We start from the raw sequence: 9,466 nt of genomic DNA on the forward strand, positions 1-9,466 counted from the left end.
AATTGAAAAATGGCTTCACTTTTTATTTTTATCCCGTTTGACACTTGACAAGTGATTGGAAAGTTGAGAGTCTCATATCAGGATTTTAGCGTATGTCACTTTCTCCAAAAATTAGAGAAAGTGGATGGAAAGTGAATTCATAGGAGAGTGAAAATATATTTCTAGACTTTTACGTGTCATTTTAGTTTTACTTATTCGCTTTCTACTATTACTTTTTGCGATAACTAAACATAACAAAAAGAGAGCAAATGCCACATCATTTGTCACCTCGGCTTTCTATCCTTTTACTTTCTAACATCTAAACAAGATTTTATAAAATGAAAAATAATAAGAAAGCACCTTCATAGGAAAGCAATTTTTCTTTTTCTTTCACTTTCTATTTACTTTTCCCTTGCCCTAATTCTCTTTGTTGCAACCAAAGGCCTCTGACGAGGACCCACCACAACCTAACTTATGTTGGGTCCTTTTGTTTTGATGATGATTAACAAATAATTTACAACTAATATTGTTTGTCTAGTGTTTTGTATTTTGTATTTATTCTAGGCAAACAACACATTGGAGGTTGGATGAAATTGCGCTTCAACGATCATATCCAATGGAGGTTGGCAGAATAGTAGAATAAAACAATACAATTCAAGTTGAAGATCCAAGTTCAAGCTTTATCCGCAAGTGTACCAAGATAGAGCTTTGTTGAAGATCATAAGCTTGGGTAATTAGTTTAGGAGTTTATATTATGTGTGTTGGTACTTTAAGCTCAATCATATACACACATACACATTTTGGTTTTGTATATATATAGTTATATATATATACATATATGTTTTGGTTTAGCAATATAGATATGAAACAATATATACACTTTTATATGTTTCATATTCTATTGTATTTGGAAAAATATTATGTTTTTGGTTTATATGGTTTATATACTTAACAACTATAGTTTATACTTTTTTATCAAGTCTATAAAATTGTTTTACAAAGTTTCAAAACTTGGTTTATGTCAAAACATCAAAATTCAAGTATGTTTAGTTTTCATGTTTTGGACATATTTGCAAAATGATGATATTTTATATTTGGGAGGTCCTTTTTGAAAACTAGTTTTTTTAGCATGTTTATTATCATGTCTACAATTATTTTCCAAAGTTTTACATTTTTCTAATTTTATTTGCTATTTTTAAAGGTAGTTTGAAAATCAGATTTTCTGTTTTAAACAGGCTGATAACCTGTTATCAGTCAACTGGCCAGTCGACTGATGACATCAGTCGACTGATGACATCAGTCGACTGATGTGTCGACTGAAGAAATCGCCTAGAATATTAAAAAGTTTCTGTTTTGTTTCAGTCGACTGATCAGTCGACTGATGAAGTCATTGGTCGACTTACGAGTTCATCAGTCGACTGATGATGTGTTGATGGCCTGTAGCGGTCAGCTCATCAGTTGACTGATGAACAGTATCAGTCGACTGACGGCATCATAACGGCTAGTTTTCTAAAATTTCCAGTTTCCATTATTTTGTCTTTTTGTGATGTTTTCTCTTGGTTTTTTAGGTTGTTTCATGAGCCTATATATACCTCATGCCCTCATACTTCTGAGGTTAATCAAGAAGTGTTTAAAATAAGTTTTACAAGGGTTTTAAGTTTTGTTTAAGTTTGTTTAAGAGTTTGTTTATGAAGAAACTTTCACAAGAGCAAAGTGGAGATCATCCTTTGGTGTTTGAGCATTCACTCTTCTCTCTCTCTTGTTATCTATAGAGAAGTTTTTCTAAACTCTATTTCTAGCTATTTATTATTTTGTCCATAATTTTCATAAGCTAGATTTATTTGAGTTTTGTTTGTTTTATTGAATCTCATTGTTACACACACCTACTCTCCTTCTTTATGCCGAAGAATTCGCTGAAGTCTTCTCCGCCTCTCTGAAATTTGTGGCTTTTCAGTCTCCAATTCAGCAGGGCTTCGCCAACGCTCGAGAATTCCAACTCTCAAAAAATAAAGGCTCTGGGGCTGTATTTATAGGCTTTAGGACCCTTGTTTTCGGATAAGAATGATTGATTCATTCTTATCTTCAGTTGTAACCACTTTATCACGTTCTTGGATAGATTCAGATCAGTTGGAATAAATCCAGGTGGTTAACGTCGAAAAACATGTTAAAACTGCCAAAAATCAGTTTTTGGGGCTACGGACACCCGTGGGTGTCTCAGCGTGGCCGAGACACTTGTGAGTGTCTTGGCCAAGCCGAGTGTGAGTGTCTCGGCCATGGCCGAGACACTTGTGAGTGTCTCGGCCATGGCCGAGACACCTCCGGGTGTCTCGGCCTGGCCCGGAACGTAGTTTCGCGCACTCTGTCCGTTTCCGCCGTATTTTCGTTGTCCGAACTTGGAATTACGTGATTCAAAGTGCGTTGGAAACCCGACGAGGAGATCTAGGAGCTTCCATGTTTGAATCACATATAGAGTAAATATAATACGAGGGGATCTTCGCCTTTTATAAGCGACGTGGGGCTCTCGATCAGTTCGTGTTTCCATTATTCCGAAGTTCCGTTGCTTCGTATGGTCCGTCGACTCACTTCGTGCATTTGTCGTCGTCACATGAGCTTCTGTGACTTGAATAGCGAAGTTCATTATCTTCTCTCTGTCTTGAGCCACGTGCGGGGACCTATAGGTAATTTTTGATGCCTACAGATACCCCCTCCAAAGTGTTTCAGTCTCGTTTCATAGGTAATTTTTGATGCCTACAGATACCCCCTCCAAAGTGTTTCAGTCTCGTTTCTTTTATAGATGAGTCTGAAATACTTTGGATTGTTTCAGTCTCGTTTCTTTTATAGATGAGTCTGAAATACTTTGGATATGATCGGTCCAACCTTCAGTCAGTGTAAAAGGACCTATAGTTTGTTTTGACTCTTGACTTCTTCGATTTTTAGTCTATTCAATATCTTAATGAATAGCCAAAGTTGTTTCGGCACTGCATTTATTGTCTGGCCGTCGTCAAAGTCTCGAATCGAAATTGGTGAGTTAATTTTGGCTCGTATCGTCGAGTTGACTTTGATTTGACCCTCTCCATCACAATATATATTGACTTGGGGCTATGCGTTGAACGGCATTGACTTTTCATCGCAATGCGTTGACTGGCGTTGACCCAGGGTTATGCGTTGACCGGCGTTAACCTTAGGGTTTCGGATCGCCTCCCGTTGACTTTTCATCACAACGCATTGACCAACGTTGACCTAGGGTTACGTGTTGACCGGCATTGACCTAGGGTTACGCGTTGACCGACGTTGACCTTAGGGTTTCGGATCATCCCGCGTTGACTTTTCATCGCAACGCATTGTAGTCTTAAGTATTGAGGTTGCAGGACTAACTATTAAAGCTGATTCATCTATAGGTATGGATCTTATCCTAAAGTTGTTAGATGCTTAAGTCACGAGACCAATTAATGAAGCTGGTGCGTCAATGACTCTCACATGTATAGGATTTTTGGCAAACCCTCAGCCATCAACGGGTTTGATGAGCCTTTACTGACTACCGTTTGAGTCGGGCTAGCATGCGGATTGTTTGAGTCCGTTTTGCATGTAACGTTGTGCTAAGAGAGTTAACTCTCTTAGTGCTACGATATTGAATACGTAGACTTCGTCTTTCTCACGTGAAAAGACTAAATGATGACGCGTGTTAGGCGTAGACTTTAGGATTTTTGGAAAACCCTCAGCCTTCAACGGGTTTGATGTGCCTTTACCGATTACAGTTTGAATCGGGCTAGCATGTAAATTATTTAAACACGTTTTCACATGCAACGTTATGCTAAGAGAGTTAACTCTCTTAGTGCTACGATATTGAATACGTAGACTTTATCTTTCTTACGGGAATAGACTACCCGATAACGCGTGTTAGGTACTAACTTATCCCTTCTTAGGATTCGGGATGAAAGTCCCCATACTTGGATTCTGGTATCTTCTTCAATCGGTAAAAGACTAAACCGGCAACGCGTGTTAGGCGCTGACTTATTCCTACTTATGATTCGGGATAAAATTCCCCGTACGTGTGAGGCTCGGATTATGGTTTTATTAATACCCCCCTGCCATAATGTCGAATATATAGGCTTTTATCATTTTTACGGTTAAAGACTAACCGGCAACGCGTGTTAGGTGCTGGCCTATCCCTACTTAGGTTTCGGGATAAAATTCATCAGACTTGGATTCTGGTGTCTTCTTCAATCGGTGAAAGACTAAACCGGCAATGCGTGCTAGGCGCTGATTTATCCTTACTTAGGATTCGGGATAAAATTCCCCATACGTGTGAGACACGGATTATGGTGTTATTAATAACAACCTGCCATAATATCGAATATGTGAGCTTTTTTTTTCTTTTTTACGGTTAAAGACTAATCGGCAACGCGTGTTAGGCACTGACCTATCCCTACTTAGGCTTCGGGATAAAATTCCTCAGACTTGGATTCTGGTGTCTTCTTCAATCGGTGAAAGACTAAACCGGCAACGCGTGTTAGGCACTGACTTATCCCTACTTAGGATTCAAGATAAAATTCCCCTTACGTGTGAGGCACGGATTATGGTGTTATTAATAACAACCTGCCATAATATCGAATATGTGGGCTTTTGTCCTTTTTACGGTTAAAGACTAACCGGTAACGCGTATTAGGCGCTGACTTATCCCTACTTAGGCTTCGGGATAAAATTCTCCAGACTTAGATTCTGATGTCTTCTTCAATCGGTGAAAGACTAAACCGGTAACGTATGTTAGGTGCTGACTTATCCCTACTTAGGATTCGGGATAAAATTTCCCGTACGTGTGAGGCATGGATTATGGAGTTGAAGGATGGTGTCTTCTCTTGGGGCAAAGACGAACCCGAAATGAGAGAGGAAGAATTTTATATTCTATCTCCAATTGCAAAGGAGACTCGAAGTGGGATCTCCACCTCGAGAATCTGAAGAGTAAAACTAAAAGTGGGATCTCCACTCCGAGAATCGAAAAGATTCGGATAATCCTAACTGTCGGAAGGTTTGATTACCGAACTAAAGGTAAATTTCTCATTTATCGAGAGTGAATTGTGGTTTTGGCCCTAACTGTAGGAAGATTTGACCAAGCAGGAGTTTGTGGTGATCCTAACTGTAAGAAAGTTTGATCATTCGATTCGAAAGTGGACCTCTCGTTCATGGAAGAAATCGAGAGGAGATTTTGGCTTTGGTTGTGGTCCTAACTGTAGGAAGGTTTGACCAAATGAACAGTAAGAGTGGGAGTACAAATTAGAGAGGGAGTATTGATTCGTACAAATCACTCAAAGGGGGTTCCTAGTGTTAAGTGATAAATACCTAACATGGAGGGGTTTGACAATTGTCAATAAACAGAAGATTAAAATTCCGAGTACTATGTCCGGACTCTAACAATGGGAGTGTTGAGTGCATAGACGTAGCGAGAGTTTGAGTGGGAGTTTCTTATTCCGGACCTTCTTGTAGTGGTCGGGTTATCCCTAAGAATACACTATATAGAATTCTTTAAGGAACTTCCCGTTACATGAATCATCCACCCCCAGCTTCCTTCGTGAAACCGGGTCTAATATTGAACTCAGTTGGATGACCAGGTTATCCTTAAGAATACCAGGCATGACACTCTCCAGGAACTTCCCGTGAAAGAAAGGAAACACAGGCATGACACTCTCCAGGAACTTCCCGTGAAAGAAAGGAAACAGTTTAGACTCATATACCTATTGGAATATCAGGGTGTAGTTTAACCTCTTATACCGGTTGGAGGATTAAGAAACATTTTATACTCATATACTCGTCAGAGTGTTCATTCGACTTAATTGAGCGTTATGACGCCGGCTTCAACCAAGGTTTGGATGCTATTTTTGAGAGTGAAACAAGCCTTGGTAGGATAAAGGATCCTCCTGTGGTACGCACAATACTTCGGATCTGCAGTATTGTCATCTTCCTCCTGATATGCGCTAGGTGGTAACTTAATCTTGTTATTTTCAAGGAGGGACTCGAAAATGGCTGGAACGTCTTCGTCCTTGAAGGAGTACTCTTTTTGGAGTCTCGGATCCGAAGTTTTTTGCTGTCTTCAGGATTGCTGTTATGACGTCTGATTAGCATCAACAGCAACTGCAGGGGCCTTCCCTTTACCATGGGAGACGAAGCTTAAATTTGTAGGGTTAGCCATCGGTTGGCTTCTCTCAGCTTTCTTCCTTCTGAGGAAGCGCTCGGTCTGTTCTCCGCACACTTTCAAATCTTTCCAGGTGTTGGATGGTGCTACTCTCATAACTTCCAACATGTCTAAAAAGAGGTTGTTGTGGTATGTTTGGAGGATGAAGTCCTCTGTGATCGGATCTCGGTAGTTCATCGCCTTATTCTGAAAGCGCTTGACGAATTCGTCGACCATCTCATCGTCTTCCTATTTCTCATCGAAGAGTGTCCTGATTAACACCTCAGCGTCATCATCAAATAAGTGAGCAAGGAACAGGTTCTCCAGGTCGTCCCAGCTGTTGATGCTTCCAGGCTTGAGACGACGGTACTAATCAAAGGTGGGCCTACGAAGGGTGCCAACGAATGACCGAACCATCAATACTTCATCACTGGAGATTATGCCTAAGTAGGACATGAAATAAATTAAGTGTTAAGTAGGGGAGCCCTTCTCGTCGAATGGCATGAAGTTGATCAGGTTGAATTTAGCCGGATACGGGATTGACTCCCACTCTCTCGGGTAAGGACATGAAATGCCGGTCCTTTTTACCTCTCGAGCAGACATTAGAGCGTTAATTTTTCTCTCGAGGTCTTTCATCTTTTTGTCCTCGTCTGTATCATGCTTTGGACGATTTATGAGAGGAACAATGCGGCCACCCCCGGCATTATCATCTTCTGTGGGACCACCCCCAGTGTTGTTGCCTTCAGTGGGGCCACCCCCAACATTCTAATCAATGGGAGAGTTATCAGCATTGAGATGTTCATCCGCATCCGAATCGCTACCTGCTCGGTTAGCATCATTGCGACGACTGGATTCACCGAATTGATTAGACAGAGCCCGAATTTATTGGTCATGCTCTTCCTTCATCTGTATCATGACCATTTTCAATTTGAATTTAAAGTTCTCTTTTTTGCTTAGCCAAAGCATCCTCGATGATTTTGGTCATTTGCTTGGTATTGACCATAAACGCCTCGCGGGATTGTCCTATGCTAAACACCGTATTGTCAGAAGCGATGGCAGAGTTCGCATCTGATGCTTCATCATCCGAGGATAATCCGCTATTCATCCTCTTATAGTCCCTACACCTAGTAGTTCCCGCGTGTAACCGAGTTATACGTTGGGATATGTCTGAAAAATGTCGGGGATTGAAACTTCGCGTTAACTTCTCCTTATCGACCATATTGATGATGACCTTTGGGAGTTCATCATCTTGCGCAACTGATCTTTTTCTATAGAAACACCTTGGCTTGCACTTGGATGTTTTGGTGAAGATCCTTTCAAATATTGAGACCCTCTGTGGAGCGGTCTTGGGATAGCTACACGCTGATAATACTACCCTGATAAGTTCGGTATATGAACAGTGAGAGTCCGCTTCCTGGGTACTTTTTTTTTAAGATTTATTCGCACCCCCAGCCCGATAGTACAATTCATCGACGTTGCGGTAAGAGTAACCTATCGGCTGTTGGTTTGATTCCTCAGATGGAACGCTGTCGTTTGTTCGGCGCATCTTCTTGTGAATAGGTAGCGCTTTATTAGCTTTAACAGGAGTCACATGTTTGGAATCACACCCGTGTGAGGATGAAAATTTAACGGGCTCCTGGTTTTGTGCAGGCATCTCCACGCGGGCAGTTACAGGAATCAACTTGTTAGGATGTCGCGTACGACCCCACCCCCAGTCTGGATGGTTGCTCGGGGTTCCTTCAACGGTCCCAAGCGTTACTTAATAGGCACTTTGCCTTGATCTTCGTGTAAAGGATCCAGGCGACCCTTCAACGGAATTCTAAATTTGGAGAGGTCCACGTCGCTGTAGGGTTTCATCGAAGGTGTGGTGGCAGAAGGGGCGGGGTCCGAAGTTGACGAAGGCTGGGGAGCAACGTCACTTGCTTTTGCCTTAGGCGTTGATTTTGCCTTTGGCATCCAAATTTGTTTGGATCTCGACGATCTCTTAATCGCCTCTTCCTTTTGCATTTCTTGTGCTTTTCGCATAAGGATCTGGGCACGCGCAAGAAGTGCGCGACGCTTTTGAATATGCTCCTCAAGAGTGGAACGGTTCCGTTTGACACGAACTCATTTGTTAGTAGGTGGTTGGGAGGAGGTTCGCGAAGCTTGCTATGGAGATGGCTTAGCCACTTGGCGCTTTCTGAACTCCAGATCCGCTTGGTAACGGAGTCCGTCTACCTGATTCAAAGCCTTGGCGAATTGGCGCGCGAGGCGTTGGTGTTACCTTTGACGTGTTCTCTTTGATAGAGTTGGCGCGTCTTCAGCAGTTAACTCCTTGATTGTGGAGGAGTTCAGATCTGCAGATCTGGCTTCATTGGACACTGGCGGATCGTTGCGAGGTGCATCTGCAGTAGCGGTAGCGGGGAGATTGTCTTCTCGGATATTCAGATCTGAAGACCAGCGGATCTTCCGAGAGGAGGAGGCCTTCCTGCACTTGCGAAGAGAGGATGATCTGGAGGAGGAGGAGGATACGTACTCCTCGAACTTCTGTTGGTCGAACTCGTATTTGACCTCTTCAGCCACAGGGATCTTGATCGTTGACTGCAGCACGACAGCCTCGGTGACGAGACTGTTGGCTCCCACTGTGGTCGCAAGCTTGTTTGGGCAGAAAGTCGATTTGTTCATCACTGTGTTCATCACAACTTTAAACGTTACAATAAAAACAAAAGTTAGTCTTTTTATAAGACCTTTACATAATAAAAACAAAAAAAAGTATAACTCTCGTCAAACAGCACAATGGGTGTTTATCGCCCGCTGCTTGCGTGGGATCTTGGCCTGTGATGGGAACATTGATATCCATGGACCACCAAACGATCAGATCAGATTCAGAGATTCGTTGATTCACGAAGGAATCAAGAAACCGAAGTAATTATCTCGGTAATAGCGAGATAACCACTCTTCTCGAGATCACCGCAACGGGGCAATCTCAAGGAAAAGAACCGGGTTGCAGATCTATCAAACTCTCCTTCTTTATGCCGAAGAATTCGTTGAATTCTCCTCCTCCTCTCTGAAATTCGTGGCTCTTCAGTCTCTAATTTAGCAGGGCTTCGCCAACGCTCGAGAATTCCAGCTCTCAAAAAATGAAGGCATTGGGGCTGTATTTATAGGCTTTGGGACCACTGTTTTCGGATAAGAATGATCGATTAACTCTTATCTTCAGTTGTAACCACTTTATCACATTTTTGGATAGATTCAGATCAGTTGGAATAAATCCAGGTGGTTAACATTGAAAAATAGCTTAAAACTGCCAAAAATCGGTTTTTAGGGCTGCGGACACTCATG

This window comes from Asparagus officinalis, chromosome 3 (genome assembly GCF_001876935.1).
Source record: "Asparagus officinalis chromosome 3, Aspof.V1, whole genome shotgun sequence".
Taxonomy (NCBI): domain Eukaryota; kingdom Viridiplantae; phylum Streptophyta; class Magnoliopsida; order Asparagales; family Asparagaceae; genus Asparagus; species Asparagus officinalis.